The sequence below is a fragment of the Marmota marmota genome, unplaced genomic scaffold (assembly GCF_001458135.2).
Source record: "Marmota marmota marmota unplaced genomic scaffold, marMar, whole genome shotgun sequence".
Taxonomy (NCBI): domain Eukaryota; kingdom Metazoa; phylum Chordata; class Mammalia; order Rodentia; family Sciuridae; genus Marmota; species Marmota marmota.
In genome coordinates, this window is record NW_026000255.1 from 680,912 (window position 1) to 700,751 (window position 19,840).

Here is a 19,840-nt window from a genome sequence, read left to right on the forward strand (position 1 = left end):
TCTCTCTCTCTCTCTCTCTCTCTCTCTCTCTCTTTGCCCCCAGAGCTTGGAAGCTTCATGAGCATCAACTCATAGCACAGATCCCAAAGACAACAATATTCAGGAAGGCAAGCTGCCATTATCTTCCACGGCTTCTCACACCATACCATGAGAAGGGAATCAGAGAAATGGAAAGGCAGTTTGGCACAGATAGCAGGCAAAGAAAACTTTAATTAACTATTTTGCTATTTTCTTTTTGTTATGTTTTGATTCGTTTTTGAAAGTGCAGTGATTGACCAATAATAGACATTTATGCACTTTTACATATACATGTTTGTTTCTGTTGTTTTTTTAGCTTTTAGCATTTCTTTCATGCTGTATATTTCAAGGGTAGGTCTTTGACTAGTAAATTTTGGATTGACTTTCTATTGACTATTTGACAATTCTGTTTCCGTTTGGTACTCCTCTCTTTTTTCTTGCCAACACTCAAACTCTACTGGTCTCTTTCTCACCCTTCCTTTAACTCTTTTAATTCTATTTTTTTAATTAATTTTTAGGGGGGTTTTGTTTCCTGTTTTACTCTCTTAAAAACACATCCTATGTAACCTCTGCATATACCCTACTCATCACTTGAATGAACAAACTCTTTTCTACTGCCCCATCTCTTCTTCTGGTCCTCTCAAAGCAATCTATCTTTAACTGGATACTTATGAACATACATATATCCTTATTTTTTTCTTATTTATGCCATTTTATTTGAAGGCAGTTATTTTTCATGGATCAATATTTCAAAGACTAAGATGTTTGATCAGTACATATCAATTTTGTTATTGTAAACTTTTATTTCTTTTCTGTATTTTTTTTCTTTTATCTTTAATTTTCAAAAATTTTTCTATTTTTCTATTTTGTTTTTATTTTTATTATTTTTTCTCTCACTTATCAGTTTCCCTTGACTCCATTTCTCTCTTTTCCTCCATGAACAGCCAAACTATATTGTATTCTCTTTCACACTTTCTTTTTTTTTAAAGAGGGGGGGGGGAGAGAGAGAGAAAATTTTTTAATATTTATGTTTCAGTTTTCGGTGGACACAACATCTTTATTTTATTTTTTATGTGGTGCTGAGGATCTAATCCAGTGCCCCGCGCATGCCAGGCGAGCGCCCTACCGCTTGAGCCACATCCCCAGCCCATCACTTCCACACTTTCTTTAACTTTTTACCTCTATCTTTGCTCCTCCTCCCTCATAATCATCATATCCTACATTATTTCCATTATATGCAATCTGTACACGTGGAAAAATAAGAATTCATACCCCATTTGAATCAAATGTATGATATGTCAAGATCATTGTAATGTTTTGAGCAACTAATAAAAAAAATTTTTAAAAAATCACAGGCTACGTGCCTTGTTCACCAGAAAACAAAAATTAAAGTTAAAATATCATTTTAAAAAAATATATTGGCATTTTAAAATATAATTCACACAAATTATCAATGGCATATTTTACATCTTTTGGTATTAAATCTTTGAAATCTTGATAAAAAAAATGCTATGCTATTAGATGCACATAAATTTATGATTATTGTATCTTATTGATCTTTTCATCATCATCATATAGTGACATTGTTTGCCTCTTCTTACAGGTTTTCTCTTGACATTTAAATTTGCATATTTAAGTACAGCTATCCCTGATAACTTTAGAATTCCATTTGCATAGAATATCACTTTCCATCCTTCCCTTTCAGACTGTGTGTGTGCCTATTGGTTAGATGAATATCTTCTAAGAACCATATTGTTGGGTTTTGGTTTGTTGTCATTATTGTTGTTTGTTTGTTTGTTCTGTGTTATTTTTAATCTCTTCAGCCAGTGTGAATCTTTTAATTGTAGAATCTAGTCCTTTTCTATTTAAGATTATTACTGAAATGTATGGACTTTTTTCTGGTTTTTTTTTTTTCTCATTTTTCTGAAATTCTTGTTCTTTTCTTCCTCTCTTATTCATCTTTATCTTTATGGTTTGACTGTTTATCTTATTTGTAATGTTTAATTCTTTTCTCTCTTTGATGTATCTGCTCTGCCAGTGAGAATTATGCTTTTACATGCTATCACAATAGTAATTATTTTTCACTTCTGGATGTAGAAACTCCTTAAACATCTTTTGTATGGCTGGTCTGGTGGTCATGAGTTCCCACAGTTTTTGCTGGCCTTGGAAAGTGTTTCTGATTCTTTTCTGATGAATATTCTTGCTAGGTATAGTAATCTTGGTTAGCAATTATTTTCTTCTAGGATTTAGAATATGTCATTCAATGTACTCCTGGCCAGGGTTGCCCTCAAATGGGACATCATTTTTTTTTTCTTTTTTAAATTTAATTTTATTTTTTTATTAGCTACACATGACATTACAATGATCTTGGCAATTCATACATTTGAATCATTGGGGTATAATTTCTCATTTTTCTAATTGTACAGATTGCAGAATCACACTGGTCATAGAGTCACCTATATACATACAGCAATCATAATGTCTGTTCTATTCTGCTGCCCTTTCTATCCATCATTTTTCTTTTGCAGATTTTTAAATTCTTAGTCCTGTACATTTGACAATTTGACTATGATATGTAGTGATGACAATCTTTTCTGGTCTTATTTATTTGGGGTTTTATAAGCTTCCTGTCACTTCCAAGATTAAGACAGTAATTCTGCAATTATATCATTCAATATATTTGTATACCCTGAAACTATCTCCTTGCTTTCAGATATTTCAATGATGCAGATACTTAATCATCTCTTTATTCTTTCTTTCTCTTTTATTTTCCTTCTCTCTGAATGGGAAATTTCAAAAAGCCTGTCTTTAATTTTCAATATTCTTTTTTCTGCTGATCTAGTCTGCTTTGAGGCTTTTAATTTTTTATTTGACTTATTGCACTCTTTATTTCCAAGAATACTGTTTGGTGATTTTTTTAAATTTATATCTCTTTGCTAAACTTCTGATTCATGCCCATATTATCTCCCTAATTTTATTTAATGTTTATATGTATTCTCTTGGATCACCTTGAATTTTTTAATTACTCTTTTGAATTCTTTCTCAGGCATTTCATTTTTTTTATTTCCTTGGAATAAGAGTTAATGATCTTTTAGATGTGCTATACTATCTTGGTCTTACTCATATTTTTTGTATTCCTAGTTTGAAATTTATGCATATAGTTCATTGGATATCACTAACATTTATACAGGATGGCTGTCTTAGTGACTTTATCAGATGATATCTCTTAAGTGTATTGGCTTGTTATGAAATTCTGGCTTTATTTATAGCTGGGCACCATAATGTAGTCTCCCTTTATTATTCTTCGCTGTGATTATTTAGTTTAGGCACAGTGCAAACTATGTAAAAGTGTGAGAGGCCCACAATCTCTAAGGTCATACTAGCAGTTTCAGTTGCCATTATACACAGATACTGTGGGGAACACAGCTGTGGCTACTCCTATAACAGGAGTGATATCTCCTATCAGGTGATGGAAGTTTCCTCAAGCATTGTTGATATTGCCCATTACTTGTTAGTTTCTTTTTTTATTATTATTAGTTGTTCAAAACATTATAAAGCTTGACTTGTTAGTTTCTGACTTTGTCTATAGCAGCAATGATGAGGGGACTGAACCTTTTTTTTTTCTTCTAGCCAGACAGTGATATGAGCCCCGGTAGTTCGTGGATAGGAGTGGTAGCAGGAACCACAGCACCCCCTCTGTTGTGTTTATACCCAGTCTTTTTTTACATTTATTTATTTGTCTTAATTAGTTATACATGACAGTAGATGGCATTTATACACTTTGATATATCATACATAGATGGGAAATAATTTCTCATTTTTCTGAGTGTACATGTTATAGAATCATATTGGCCATGCAGTCACATATATACATAAAGTAATAATGTCTGTTTCATTCTACCATCCTTCCTATCCCCACAACCCCTCCCCTTCCCTTTCTTCACTTCCCTCTAATCTAAGGTAACGCTGTTCTTCTCTAGTGCCCCCCCACCTTATTGTGAATTAGCATCTGCATATTAGAGAAAACATTCTGCCTTTGGTTTTTTGGGATTGGCTTATTTCACATAGCATGATATTCTCCAACTCCATCCATTTACTGGCAAATGCCATAATTTTATTCTTCTTTAAAGCTGAGTAATATTCCATTGAGTATATATATAGCACATTTTCTTTATCCATTCATGTATTGAAGGACATCTAGGTTGGTTCCATAGTTTAGGTATTGTGAATTGAGCTGCTATAAACATTGATGTGGCTACATCCCTGTAGTATGATGATTTTAATTCCTTTGGGTATAAACCAAGGAGTGGGATAGCTGGGTCAAATGATAGTTCCATTCCAAGTTTTCTTAGGAATCTCCATGCTGCTTTCCATAGTGGTTGCACCAATTTGCAGTCCCACCAGCAATGTATGAGTATACCTTTTCCTCCACATTCTCGCCAACATTTTTTGTTGCCTGTATTCTTGATAATTGCCATTCTGACTGGAGTGAGACAAAATATTAGTGTAATTTTGATTTGCATTTCTCTAATTGCTAGAAATGTTGAACATTTTTTTTCATATATTTGTTGATTGATTGTATTTTTTTCTTCTGTGAAGCGTCTGTTCAGTTCCTTAGCCCATTTATTGATTGGGTTCTTTGGTTTTTTGGTGTTAAGTTTTTTGAGTTCTTTATATATCCTAGAGATTAATGATTTATCAGAGGTGCATGTGGTAAATATTTTCTCCCAGGCTGGGGTTGTGGCTCAGTGGCAGAGTGCTTGCTTCATACATGTGAGGCACTGGGTTCGATCCTCAGAACCACATAAAAATAAATAAACAAAATAAAGATATTATGTCCATGTACAACTAAAAAAAAATTTAAAACAAAGATTTTCTCCCAATCTGTAGGCTCTCTCCTCACATTATTTGATGTTTTCTTTGCTGAGAATGAGCTTTTTAATTTAAACCCATTTGATTTATTGATTCTCGATTTTACTTCTTGTGCTTTTTGGAGTCTTGTTAAGGAAGTCAGACCCTAGGCCAACATAGTGAAGATTTGGGCCTATTTTTTGTCAAGAGTGAGTGATCAGACAATGTGTGGAGTGGAGGTGGCCATAGTAGGAAGTGTTGTAGGTGTTGTTATGCCTGGCTCTGGCTTTAACCCATTTCTGCTCATCTCTTGGAAGGCACTATAACTGAAAGAGGTGGTGAATGATCCCAGCTGTTGTCTTATCCCTAGTTGAGCATATTGGGAGAGGGTCTGAGGCTTCACTGCTCTGTGGAGATGCCCCCAATAGCAGCAGAGAAGAACTTCTATTAGGCACAGGGTCTCTGTTCTAGTGCCTAAGTCTTTGATCCACTTTGAGTTGATTTTTGTGCAGGGTGAGAGATAAAAGAGGTTTAATTTCATTTTGCTACATATGGATTTCCAGTTTTGCCAGCACCATTTGTTGAATAGGCTATCTTTTCTCCAATGTATGCTTTTGGTGCCTTTGTCTAGTAAAATGTTTTTTGGTATAGTACACATACAGGAAGAATAACTCATTCTAATTAATATTCTATTCTTGTGGATATACATGGTACACAGTTACCCTGGCCATGTATTCAAACACAAAGATAGGAAAGCTATGTCTGATTAATTCTACTTTTCTTCCTATTTCCCTCCCCCATTGTTCTTTTCATTTCCCTTTTTCTAATTCAATGGAAATCTTTTCTTCCCATTGCCACCTTCTCTTTTGATGGGTTAGCATCCACATATCAGAGATATTATTTGGCCTTTGGTTTTTTCAGACCAGTTTATTTCATTAACATGATATTCTCCAGTTCCATCAATTTACCAGCAAATGCCATAATTCCATTATTCATTATGGCTTAGTAATATTCTATTGTGTATATGTACCACATTTTCTTTATCCATTCATTTGTTGAAGGGCACCTAGGCTGGTTCCATAGCTTAGTTGTTGTGAATTGAGCTGCTATAAATATTGATATAACTGTGTCTCTGTAGTATGCTGATTTTAAGTCCTTTTTGTGTATACTAGGAAGTGGGATAACTGAATCAAATAGTGGTTCCATTCCAAGTTTTCTAAGCAATCTCCATACTACATTCCAGAGTGGTCGCACCAGTTTTCAGTCTTACCAGCAATGTATGAGTGTACCTTTCTCCTCACATCCTCACCAACATTTATTGTTACTTGTATTCTTGATAATTGCCATTCTGACTGGAGTGAGATGGAACCTTAGTGTAGTTTTAATTTTCATATTTCTACTTGCTAGACATGTTGAACATTTTTTTCATATATTTTTTAACCATTCTTATTTCTTCTTCTGTGAAGTTCTTCTTTAATTCCTTTTCCCACTTATGGATTGAGTTATTTGTTTCTTTGGTGTTAAGTTTTTTGAGTTCTTTGTATATCCTGGAGATTAATCCACTACCTGAGGTGCAGGTGGTAAAGATTTTCTCCCATTCTGTAGGCTCTCTGTTCATGCTATTGATTATTTCCTTTGCTGTAAAGCATTTTAATTTCATACGATCCCATTTATTGATTTTTTATTTTACTTCATTCACTTTAGAAGTCATAGTGAGGAAGTCAATTCCTAACCCCACATGACTGAGAGTCGGACCTATATTTTCTTCTAGTAATTAGAGGGTATCTGGTCTAATGCCTAGGATCTTGATCCACTTTTGGTTGAGTTTTGTGCAGAGTAAGAGATAAAAGTTCAATTTCATTCTATTACATATGAATTTCTAGTTTTCCCAGCATCATTTGCTAAAGAAAATTATCTTTTCTCCAATGTAGGTTTATGGTGCCTTTGTCTATTATGAGATAACCGTTATTTATGTGAGTAAATTCTGTGTCTTCTATTCTGTACCATTTTGGTCTTCATGTCTGTTTTGGTGCCATTACCATGCCACTTTTGTTACTATAGCTCTGTAGTATAATTTAAGGTCTTCTGGTATTGTTATGCCTCCTGCATCACTATTCTCAAAATGTTTGCTTTAGCTATTCTAGGCCTCTTAATTTTCCAAATGAATTTCATTACTTCCTTTTCTATTTCTATGAGGAACATCATTGGAATTTTAATAAGAATTATATGAAATCTGTGTAGCACTTTTGGTATTATGGCCATTTTGACAATAATACTTCTTCCTATCCAAGAACATGGGAAATCTTTCCATTTTCTGAGGCCTTCAATTTCTTTATTTAGTGTTCTGTAGTTTTCATTATAGAGGTCTTTTACCTCCTCTGTTATTGTTTCACAAGTGTTTTGTGGTTTTTGTTGTTGTTGTTGTTGTTTTTGTCTTTTAGGCTATTGTGTATGCAATAGTTTTTTGATTTCTCTTTCAGCTGATATGTCATTGGTGTATAGAAATGCAATTGATTTATGAGTGTTGAGTTCATACCCTGCTACTTTGTGGATTAATTCATTAGTATTAAAATATTTATGGTAAAGTTTTTTGGGGGTGTTCTAATTATAGAATCATGTAGTCATCAAATAGGGATAATTTGAGCTCTTCTTTTTCTATTCCAATCCCTTTAATTTCTTTCTTTTTCTGATTGCTCTGATTGGGATTAAAGACTTCTGTCTTGTCCCAGTTTGTAGAGTGAATGCTTTTATTTTTTCTTCATTTAGAATGATATTGCCTAGGGTTTAGTGTATATAGATTTTTTATATAATACAAAGTAAACTATGATTTTATTGTGAAATTCTCATAGATGGAAAATTAAATTGAATATTTATTCTGTCCATTTTATTTTTACAATAATCTTACCACATATTTTTGTACCATGTATTTCAATTGCCTGTTTAGTGAAAAATAAAAAAACCTATAATTTTTGGCTTGTTTTTAACTTAAGTTTTCTCATTAAACACCCCACAATAAAATGTGTTGCCAACAGCCACATCCCAAGCCCCTGTGTGAAGAATGTTTTGGCTACTGTTTCAACCTAAAAAAAACAATCCTTGACTTCTGTCACCTTAAAATGGTAATATCAGCAAAAGATTTGTTTTCCACAATAAAATAAAAACAAACCCTAGAATCTTGAAGGTCCTATTTAACAAAATTTTCACACATGCAAAATTTCACTGAAATAAATATATTTTTCTCATTTATAATTCTCACCCAGCATTCATATTTTCAGTAATTTTTAGGGATAGATATAATTTCTAAAATTAGGGCACTCAAGTTGCCTTCTTTCTCCTTTAATGCTTGAACTCTCCAACGTGAGTTATACAATTGTGAAGGACAAAATAGTTGACATCTGACTCAGAGCATGGAAGAAACTTCAGCACACATTATCTGATCATTTGCCGATTAGGAAGGGTTGCCGCTCTTCACTGTTACCACAGATGAATTAACAAACTCTTGATCAGTGGAGCCATTTCAAATGGTTTGAGAGAAGGATCAGAGATGATGGGCTAGACAGCATGCATTCTAAACTTGTTTTCCATACAATTTGAGCTTCTTGAATCACTAAAATTGATTAAATCCCTACACAGCACAGAAGCTGCCCTAGGTCATTTATCAGGTCTATTATCTAGAAAGCAAAAACTGGATGCTGTACTACAGGTAGGTCTACAATGCCCTAGTTGCACACAAAAATGGCTGTTTTCAGTATAATGCAAGGCTTTATTTGCCTTTAACCATAAGAATTAAAACAATACTTATCACCATACAGTTTGATATTACTTCCAATAAGTACAATATTTATTAAATATATCTTCAATTGTTTTGTTATATAGTGTGCAACAAATTATAATATTCTTCAGCCACAAATTATATGCAGAGTATGAAGAAATTATTAATCATATAGTGTAATCTTTCCATTTATAACTCTACAAGGAAGAACTAGCAAATCAGATCTTACACAGAACATCTCACTAAACTTTATGCACTGAAAGTGACAGACACTGGTTGTGCTGTTTGATACAAAATGGCTGAACTTCATCTTCAGAAGACTAAACCTGACATCTAAACATGCCAATATAAACATCAAAACAAAATATATTCTAACCAACCACGGGAAACAGTCTGGTATCAGGAAAGCAACAGGGATTACACACATTGTTTTATAAACCAGCACACAAAGGTTTAAAACAGTTCTAAAAATGAAGTTAGCTGTCTTGAGTCAAGGGAATTTTAAAAAAAATCAGTATTGACCATTTACAATCTCTGACCTTTGTGGAGACAGTAAGAATCTGTGTGTGCAGCTACATACAGTACAATTCAGGCAATTTTGTTTTTTCACTTGGGTTCAGATTGCAAATGCATTGCTGTGAGAAAAGGACGGAGGCAAATTTTAGCAGCAACCTCCACCTGACTGCTTGACTAGAGTGCTCTGAATTTTAACATTAGACTTCTCTGCACCACCAGCTGTTGCCAAATGGCTTTTTAATATCAGCTTCCATCATCATGAAAGACTGTTCTACATTCGTTGTGTTCTTAGCACTGGTTTCCAAAAATTAGATTCCAAGGGAATCAGCAAATTCCTTTGCTGTTGTGTAGTCTTTCTACTTTCTTTGTGGTCAGATCACATTTGTTCCCTACCAACAACTTGTTGACATTTTCACTGGCATAATGATCTATTTCCTGCAGCCACTGTTTAACATTATTGAAGGACTCCTGATCTGTCACATCATACACAACTATAATGCCATGGGTTCCTCTGTAATAACTGGAGGTGATTTTTTGAAATCTTTCTTGGCCTGCTGTGTTCCGTATTTGAAGCTTGATTGTTTTCCCATCTGATTCTATAGTTCTTATTTTGAAATCCACACCAATTGTGCTGATGTAGCTTTCTGTATATGTGTCATCTGCAAACCTAAGAAGAAGGCAAGACTTTCCAACCCCAGAATGGCCAATCAGAAGTAACTTGAATAAATAATCATATTCAGGATTCATGCTGGACATGTCACTGCAGCTGCTGCAGCCACCACCCTGACTCTCCAGGCCACAGCTAATTGAAGGAAAGGAAAGAGATAGGTTGTTCCAGGAGAGCAAACGTCTTCCCCCACTCCGTCCCCTTACAACACAATCAGCAGCCGCCGCCACTCAGCTATCGCTTCCACCAGTGTATATAGATTTTAAATGTTGGGGTATGTTCCTATTATACCTAGTTTTTTAGTGTTTTTAATGTTTATTTATTTTTATGTGGTGCTGAGGATCAAACCCAGTACCTCTCACGTGCGAGGCAAGTGCTACACCACTGAGCTGCAACTGCAGCCCTTTCTAGTGCTTTGAGAATTAATATATGCTGACTTTTGTCAAATACTTTTTCCACATCTATTGAGATACTCATGTAATTCTTGTCTTTAAGTCAAATGATGTGGTGAATTACGTTTATTGATTGCCATATGTTGAACCAGCGTTGTTTCCCTGGAATAAACCCCACTTGATTATGGTGGATTACCTTATTAATATACTTTTGTATGCATTTTGCCAGTATTCAATTGAGAAATTTTGCATTTACATTCATCAGGAATGTTGGTCTGAAGTTTTCTTTTCTTAATGTGTCTCTGTTTGATTTTGGTATCAAGGTTATACTAACTTCATAGAATGAGTTTGGAAGGGTTTCCTCCTTTACTATTTCATGTAATCATTTCAGGAGTGTTGGGGTTAGTTCTTTTTTGAAGGGCTTATAGAATTCATCTGAGAATCCATCTGGTTCTGGGCTTTTCTTTGTAGGTAGGCTTCTGATGGCATCTTCAATTTCATTCCTTGAAATTGATCTGTTTAAATTTTCTATGTCCTCTTGATTCAATTTGGGTAGGTCTTATGTCTCTACAAATTTATGCTTGTCTTCAAGATTTTCTATTTTATTGGAGTATAGATTTTCAAAGTGGTTTCTGATTATCGTCTATATTTCAGTGGTTTCCATGGTGATATATCCTTTTTCATCATGAATTTTATTAATTTGAGTTTTCGCTCTCTTTTTATTCATTAGCTTGGCTTGATTTATCAATTCATTTATTTTTAACAAAAAAATTTTTAGTTGTTGATGGACCTTTATTTATTTATTAATTTATATGTGGTGCTGAGAATCAAACCCAGTGTCTCACACATGCTAGGCAAGCACTCCACCACTGAGCCACAACCCCAGCCTCAATCAATTCATTTATTTTTTCAAAAAATCAACTTTTTAAAAAATATTTTTTAGTTATAGATGGACATAATATCTTTATTTGTTTATTATTATGTGGTGCTGGGATCGAATCCAGTGCCTCACACATGCTAGGCAAGTGCTCCATCACTGAGCCACAACCTCTGCCCCCCAAAGAATCAACTTTTGTTATATTGATTTTTTTTGTTTCAATTTCATTAATTTTATCTCTGATTTTAATTATTTCCTCTCCTCAATTACTTTTGGTGTTGGTTTGTTCTTTTTCTAGGGCTTTAAGATGTAACATGAAGTTATTTATTTGGTGATTTTCTATTCTTTTAATAAATGAACTTAATGCAATGAACTTAGAACTGTCTTTATAGTTTCCCAGAGATTTTCATGTGGTGTATCAGTGTTCTCAATTACCACTAAGTATTTTTTTAATTCCATCCCTGATTTCTTCAGTTAGTCATTCCATAGTTTATTATTTAGTCTTCAGGTGTTAGAATAACTTATAGTTTTTATTTTATAATTAATTTCTAATTTCACTACATTATGATCTGATAGAATGCAAGGTATTATCTCTATTTTTTGTGTGTTTTCTAAGAGTTATTTGTGAACTAAGATGTCATCTATTTTAGAGAATGTTCCATGTTCAATGACTAAAAGTGTATCCAGTCATTGATGGATGAAACATTCTATATATGTCTGTTGAGTCTATGTTATTAATTGAATTTTTAAGCTCTATGGCATTTTTGTTTGTTTGTTTGTTTGTTTTTGTACCGGGGATTGAACCCAGGAGTGCTTAACCACTGAGTCACATCCCCAGCACTGCCGCAGTCTGGCTGGGCACAATCAAGAGCCACTTGTCAAAAGAAACTAACTTTATTTTTAGAACCACACACGCCAAACAAAACAGCCTCTCAGGAAAATCCCTCAGAGCCTCAACTGCCACCACCGGCTTTCCACAAGCCTCTCTCTCCCCCACAAGCTTCTCTCTACCTCCCACAATCCTCCTGCTCTTGAGGCCGATTGGCTGGGTCACGTGGGCGGAGCCAAAAAAGTCCCCCAATGAGCAGCTCCGTGGTCTGAAAGGGCAGGGAAACAGCCCAATGAGCATCACCGCAGAGGAGCCAATCAGCTAGATGTTGCTGGGGCCGCTGTGAGCCAATCATCAGCTGGCAGCTGGAAGTTTGCTGGGGCCTCTTCGGCTGTGGCTCTCAACACAGCACATTTTATATTTTATTTAGAGGAGGGTCTCACTGAGTTACTTAGGACCTTGTTAAGTTGCTGAGGCTGGCTTTGCCCTATGCAATCCTCCTTTCTTAGCCTCATGAGCTGCTGGGATTACAGGCATGCACCACCACACCTAGCTAGTTCTATGGCTTCTTTATTTAATTTTTTTGAACATCTATGAAGTGGTGAGAGAGGCTCACTGAATTCTCCCAGTATTATTGTGTTATGATCTATTTGATTCTTGAGATTGTGAATAGTTTGTTTGATGTATATAGATGCTCCATTATTTGAGTCATAAATATTTAAGATTATTATGTCTTTTTGATCTATAGTTTCCTTAAGCAGTATGAAATGACTCTCTGTGTCTCTTCAAATTAATTTTGACTTGAACTTAATTTTATCAGATATGAGAATAGAAACTCCTGGGTTTTTTTTTTTTTCAGAATCTCTCTTTATTGAAGTAATCTTTCACTTCCTGTATTTTCTTCTTTACATATCCTTTACCCTGCAGATCAATTTAACTATGAACACTCTAAACCCTTTCTCTGACATTTCTTCCATAGTGGGGTCAATAGATTCTGTTTCTTAATATATTTTGCTTTGATTTAGGCAATTTGCTCCCTGGCTTTTTTGTGTTTTTTGTGTCTATCCATCTAACCATTGGTTTGGGGGCAGTAAAATTTCTACCTTGTGGAATTATAGTGTCCCTGAAGGTTTCCAACACCTCACATTTAGGGGGAGACAGATAATAATAACAACCAATGCAAACAATTTACAGCATTAAACCTAATAGCTCTTGCAATGAAATGTACAATGTTGATTGTTACAATAATCAGAAATTATATGATCAGTTATTACCCAAAGTAAAAATAGTAAGTTTACAAAAGGGTTTACTATTTTATGTGGTGACCAGGAATAGAACAGAAGTGATGGAGGATGTGATGATTTTGAAGGAGGAGGAGCAGAAATAGAAGTAAAAAATTATAGAAAGTGTAAAAGAGAGAACAATAGAGATTGGCTATTGGAAGAGAAAGAGAGTTGAGGGAAACCAATAAATGAGAGGAAAAATGTGTAAAATACAAATTTAAAAAATAAAATAAAAAATAGAAAATTTAAATAAATAAAAATAAAGAAATAAAAAGTAAATAAAATATTATAAGAACAAAATCAATATATACTAATTAAACATCTTAGTCCTCAAAATATTGATGTATAAAAAATAACTGCCTTCAAATAAAATGGTAAAAATAAGAGAAAATAATGATATATGAATATGTATAAATATTCAATTAAAAATAGCATTGTTTAAGAGGAAAATAAGAAGAGATTGTATAGTAGAAAAGGGATTGTGTATTCAAGAATTAAGTAGGGAAAATGCAGAGGTTATGTAGGACATGTTTGTAAGGGGGGAGAACAAAAAAAACTGAAGTAGAAGAATTAAAGAAAGAGTGAGAGAGATAGCAATAAAGTTTGGCTATTAGGAAGAAAAGAGGGAAATAGAAACAAAGGAACACAGAGTTGTGAAAGAGACAATAGAAAATCAATCCAAAATATACTAATCAAAAACCCAACCCTCAAAAAAACAGAGCAAAAAAAAAATAGCTACCTTCAAGAAATGCTAAAACTAAAAAAGCAAAAACAAATATGTATGTGTACAAATGTATAAGTGTCCACCATGTATCAATCGGTACACATTCAAAACAAAAAGTACAATAACAAACAAAAAATAACAGAATATTCAAGGAGAGTTTTTGCCCACTGTCTGTGTCAAACTGCCTTTCCATTTCTCAGCTTCCTCTCTCCGCAGGATGGTGTGAAAAGCTGTGGAAGATGCTTGCAACCTGACTTCCTGAGTATTGTTGCCTTTGGGTTCTGTGAGATAAATTTCTGCAAGTGAAGCTCCCAGGGGCTGGGATATTGCCCCAGGTGTTTTATTATGTGGAGAGCTTTCAGGTGTTAATGAATCGACACACTTCTCAGAACGGACCCCATTACTCTTACCAGAGCGCAACCCACAGGAAGCTGGAGTTGGTCCTTCACAGGTTCTATAGTTCAGGGATACTGCCATTTTTTGGCTTTTCAAGGACTGTTTCCGAGCACTGAGCTCAGTCACTCCACCCCATTCAGATTCTTCCTGCTGCTGAACCCACACCGGATGCCAGGTTCAAGAGAACAGGGTGAGGATGGGGCATCAGACTTTCTCTGGTCTCTGTGATCTCTATTACCCCCAGACAAATTTGTCTCTTTGGCAGAAGTTCTCTATGCCAGAGATTCTCCTGCTTTCCTAGGTTCAGTTTACGTCTCATGATTGGTGTCTGCCAGATTCATGTATTGGTTTCATCCCTAGACTCATGGATCTAAGTTCCTGGTATGACTGCAGGGTCATGGAGGTATTAAAGTGTTTCCAGCTTGGGCCCCATACACAGCTGGCAAATCATGACTTTCATGTACCAGTTTATTGTGCCAAATAGCCTCTGAGTCAACCCAGGGTGGACTACCCCTCCAGTCCTGGGTTTCCACAAGCCAAGATTTTCTCAGCAGTTACAGATCTTTTGTGATCTGTTTTTTTTTTTTTTTCCTGCTCCTGCCGAGAGGTTAGCTCCAGTTCTGTTCCTTAGCCTTGTCAGATGTACCCCAAATGTCCCAGTCTTTCAGACTTTTTGTCCAAAATTGAATACTATTTTAGAGAATGTTCCATGTTCAATGACTGAAAGTGTATCCAGTCATTGATATACAAAGAACTCAAAATACTTAACACCAAAAAGCAAATGACTAAATCAATAAATGGGCAAAGGAACTAAACAGATACTTCTCAAAAGAAGAAATATGAATGGTCAACAAATATTAAAAATATTCATTATATCTAGCAATTTAGAGAAGTATGAATTAAAACTACACTGAGATTTAATCTCACTCCAGTTAGAATAGAAATTATCAAGAATAAAAGTAACAATAAATGTTGGTGAGGATCTGGGGCGAAAAGCTACTCTCATTGTTAGTAGGACTGCAAATTGCTGCAACCACTATGGAAAGCAGTATGGAGGTTACTAAGAAAACTTGGAATGGAACAACCATTTCACCCAGCTATCCCACTCCTGGGTTTATACCCAAAGGACTTAAAATCAGCATACTACAGTCACACAGCCACATCTAACAGAAGAATTAACAAAAGTTAAGCTATGGAACTAACCTAGGTGCCCATCATAAGGAAAATGTAGTTTATATACACGATGGAATATTACTCAGCCACAAAAAAAGAATGACTTTGTGACATATTCCAGGAAATGGATGAATGTGGAGATTGTCATGCCAAGTGAAATAAGCCAATCCCAAAAAATCCAAAGGTCAAATGTTCTCTGATTTGTAGATGCTAACACACAACAAGAAAGGTGGAGAATAGAAGTTCGATGGATTAGACAAAGGAAAATAAAGTGAAGAGAAAGGGAATAGGAACAGAAAAGACACTGGAATGAATCTGGTGAAACTTTTGTATGTTCATATATGAATACACCTTAGTGAATCTCAATGGCATGTACATACACAAGACTGGAATTCTAATTAGAATCAGATATACTCCATGTATGTATAAATATATCAGAATAAACTCTACTGTCACATATAACTAAAAAGAAAAATTAAAAAGTATTTTATCCTACTCACAAGCTAATAAAGTAAAACATCAGTTTTTCCAGGTACTAGCTGAAGTAATAAAAATCTTTGTTCATATACAAAGAACATCTTATTAATTATAGCAACAGCAACAGCCTGAATATTAGCATTTTTACCTAAGATTCCTAGACCCTGCTGTTAGAGTCTGTAAACAAGTCAAAATAACACCTGGCATTTTGCCAGGGGAATGTTAGAGTTCGTAAACAAGTCTGGATGGTGCCTGGCAAAATGCCAGAGGGAGTGGTTTGAGAAGTAACAAAAGCGAGCCATTAAGTGTGGAGATTCCTGATTGGTTGACTGCTGTATCTAGTTTATGTTAATTAGATAAGCTGTGTGGAATGTATAAATACTGCTCCTGTCCTGCAATAAACGGCTCCTACTCCTGCTGTATCAACGTACACAAGTTATTCGTCACCCCCCGGTTATTTTGCTGCAGCCGGACTGCGGCAGATGGTGGCCCGTACGGGGAGCCCCGGGACACTCGGGGGTAAGTGACGAAAAAAAGCTGCCCGTCCATAGATAGGACGGGGGCAATCTGCTCGTCCCTAGGCAGATAGGGTGAGAGGAAAAATGGCCATTTCGAGAAAATGGAGAAGATTGATACAGTATGTTTGTGTCTTGTTTTGTCTCAGTGTATTGTATTGTCTTTGTGATGAAAATATGGAAGGGGTAAGAAGTAAATTTCTAAGGGAAGAAGGCACCCCAGTGGAAACAAGAATAGTTAGGGCATGTGTTGATGGAAGCCCAGGAACTCTAGTCAGAAAGAAACAGAAAGTTCAGAAGAAGAAAGATTATCAGAGGAGGAAGGATTATCAGGAAAAAAGTTGCAGCAAAAGGCTATTACTAAATACTTTTCGTTACCGGAAGGTGCGTGAAGCAGAGAGGCAGCTGCCGAGTGTGCAAGCCGGTCACAGCGCAGCAAGGATTTTCCAAGAGGCGGCGGCGACTGGCCCTTCCCCGCCTCCTGGCCGGAGAGCTGGCTCTTCCACTGCCGCGAGCCCAAATCTAGACCTGACCTGGAGGCACAGTCTCGCAGGCTCTTGCTCCCTGTGCCCAGTAGCAGTTTGAGTCCGGGACACTCCCCAGGGCCATCTGGGGCTGCCCAGGCACTACAGCCAGCAGAAGACGCTACTGGTGTCCCTGATGTTTGGTCATTTTCAATGCCAATAACTAAGCTACAATGGTTCTCCCACACCTGGAAGCTGATGAGTAATGAGCACTATTAATGCTTTTTCAAATGCAAAAAAACCTTGAGATAATGTACTAAATTGTTCAGAAGGTTGTTTTCTTAGTAGAATGCTACAGGATTTTCTTTAGCCATCCGGAGTTCCTGCCTTCGTCCCAGTGCCGGTAAAGACCAAGGTGGAAGAATTTCCAGTGTTGCTGAAAACCGGACGAGACTTCGGCTGAGAAACAGACGAGACTTCGGATCAAGCTAGCTGCCTGCAGAACTTACCTGGACTGTGATTTAAGCTAGCTGCCTGCAGAACTTACCTGGACTGTGATTTACCTGGACTGTGAGTTAATCTATTGAGACACTGCTTTACCTGGACTGAGACAACAAACTGTAATCTACAACAAATTGTTACTCAGTATCTTTGCTAACGGTGTCATTGCTGGTATAATTTTTCCAAGGGCTTCTTGCATGGAGCCATCAAGTGGCTTGGTATTGTGGCATTTTGTATCCTCCCTTTCTGTTTGTAGCAGGTTATTTATGGTGTTTCTGTAAAAACCACTATGGTCGTTATTTAAATTAAACAAAAGGGGGAAATGTTAGAGTCTGTAAACAAGTCAAAATAACACCTGGCATTTTGCCAGGGGAATGTTAGAGTTCGTAAACAAGTCTGGATGGTGCCTGGCAAAATGCCAGAGGGAGTGGTTTGAGAAGTAACAAAAGCGAGCCATTAAGTGTGGAGATTCCTGATTGGTTGACTGCTGTATCTAGTTTATGTTAATTAGATAAGCTATGTGGAATGTATAAATACTGCTCCTGTCCTGCAATAAACGGCTCCTACTCCTGCTGTATCAACGTACACAAGTTATTCGTCACCCCCCGGTTAATTTGCTGCAGCCGGACTGCGGCACCCTGCTTCACACAGTGTGATGCATAATGGTCACACGACAACAAAATACACATTCACATACATTGCAGGAAAGGAAACTTGAGTTTTAGTAGTCTCAGTCTTAAAATTGCAATAAACATGTCTTCCCTTTATTTTATTTTCTCTTATTTTTAATCTTTTTTACTGTTTTCTTGAGTGTAGAATGTCCTTCCAACAATATGTGAAAAAGGTTGCTGGTAATAGGGGATCATCTTCAAATATACTAGATAATGGCAAAATCCTCTCCAGCTTCAACTTCCAAGAGTACACAGGATCTCTTCTATTTGTTTAACTGATCAATATGTATTTTCAAATATTATGCATGTTGCTGATCCACTGTCTAGGAAATTATGTAATTGTATCTTTCATTTTCCTGATTCTTGATGAGATTCATATTCAAAAAATATTAATTGAGCACCTACTATATTTCGGGAACTCTTCTTAAGTAGTTGGAATACATTGATAAATATAAAGGGAGAAAAACCATGCATTTTCAGTGCCTTATATTCTAGTAGGAGAAATAGTAAGCATATTAATTAAATGAATTATATAATTCATTAGAAGATGATGTATGCTGTGGAAAAGATAGAATAATGTGACAGGAGGCAGATTAAAGCAGTCTATATTAATTAACCATATGGCTGCTATTTTCTGAAATGACTATTCACAATTTTTGTCCAGTTTTCTGGACAGTTTGTCTTATTGTTTCATTCAGTGTGTCTATCATAGTTTGTAGCCAAATATTGTTTTTCCCTGCTTTGTTTGTGATGACTTTTGTAATTAAGAAGTTCTCCCTTTTATTATAATCATATTTATCAAAAAATTTCCTTCATGATATATACATTTTGTGCTTTTAAGTCTTCCCCACTGCCTGACTCCAAAATTAAATATTCTCTTACATTTTCTTCTAAATGTTTTATACATATTGCTTTTATTATTTGGGTAATAACATTATCCATTTGAAATTCATTGTGTGTATAAAGTATAAAGGTATTAATTTTCTTTCTTGACACATGTATGACAAATTAATCTAGCACCACTATTGAGCAAAATATTTTTTCATCAATAATTTGAAATGCCACCTCTATTATAATTCAAGTTTCCTACGTGCAAGTGTGTTTTTGAGATCACTTCTATGTTCCATTAACATATTTGATTTTCCTGAATTATTTCACAATCTTTAGACTATCCTCTGGAGTTGCCAGATTGATCTTGGTAAAATATGAAGAAAAATATGTCACACCTCTGTTATAAATATCTAAATGTTCATTCAATGCAAAAAACAAATTCTGTTCAACATATTCCAAACTAAATGACTCTAAGCTATCTGACTCCCTATCCCGATGACCTTTCTGAGATCACCTCCTGCTAATCTCTATGTTGCTCACTCAGTTCCATCCACAATGCTATCCTATCTGCTCCTCCTCAACTACTCCAGGGTTCTCCTGCTTTGAGTTCTCAGCATTTGCTCTCCCTCTACCTGGAGGGGCAGCTACAGGACCAGTTTTCAAATTACCTTCAGGTCTTCACTCAAAACTCAAGTTCTAAGTGAGGCTCTTCCCTGGCTACCCTCTCTCTCTAATTGCAGTCTTCTCCCTAAAATTTAATTTCTCCATTCCTTGACTTTCTTTTCTTCATAGAATTGTCACTATGAAATTCCTTTGTATTTGCTTATTTATCTTGGCTACTGCTTGTTTACCATGCTAAAATGAAAGTTCCAGGAAAGTAAGA

General features: G+C 35.6%; 1 pseudogene; it reads right to left on the reverse strand.

The window, feature by feature from the left end:
- Positions 1-8,468: 8,468 nt before the first annotated feature.
- On the reverse strand, positions 8,469-10,068 carry LOC107159969 (annotated as a pseudogene).
- Positions 10,069-19,840: the final 9,772 nt, after the last annotated feature.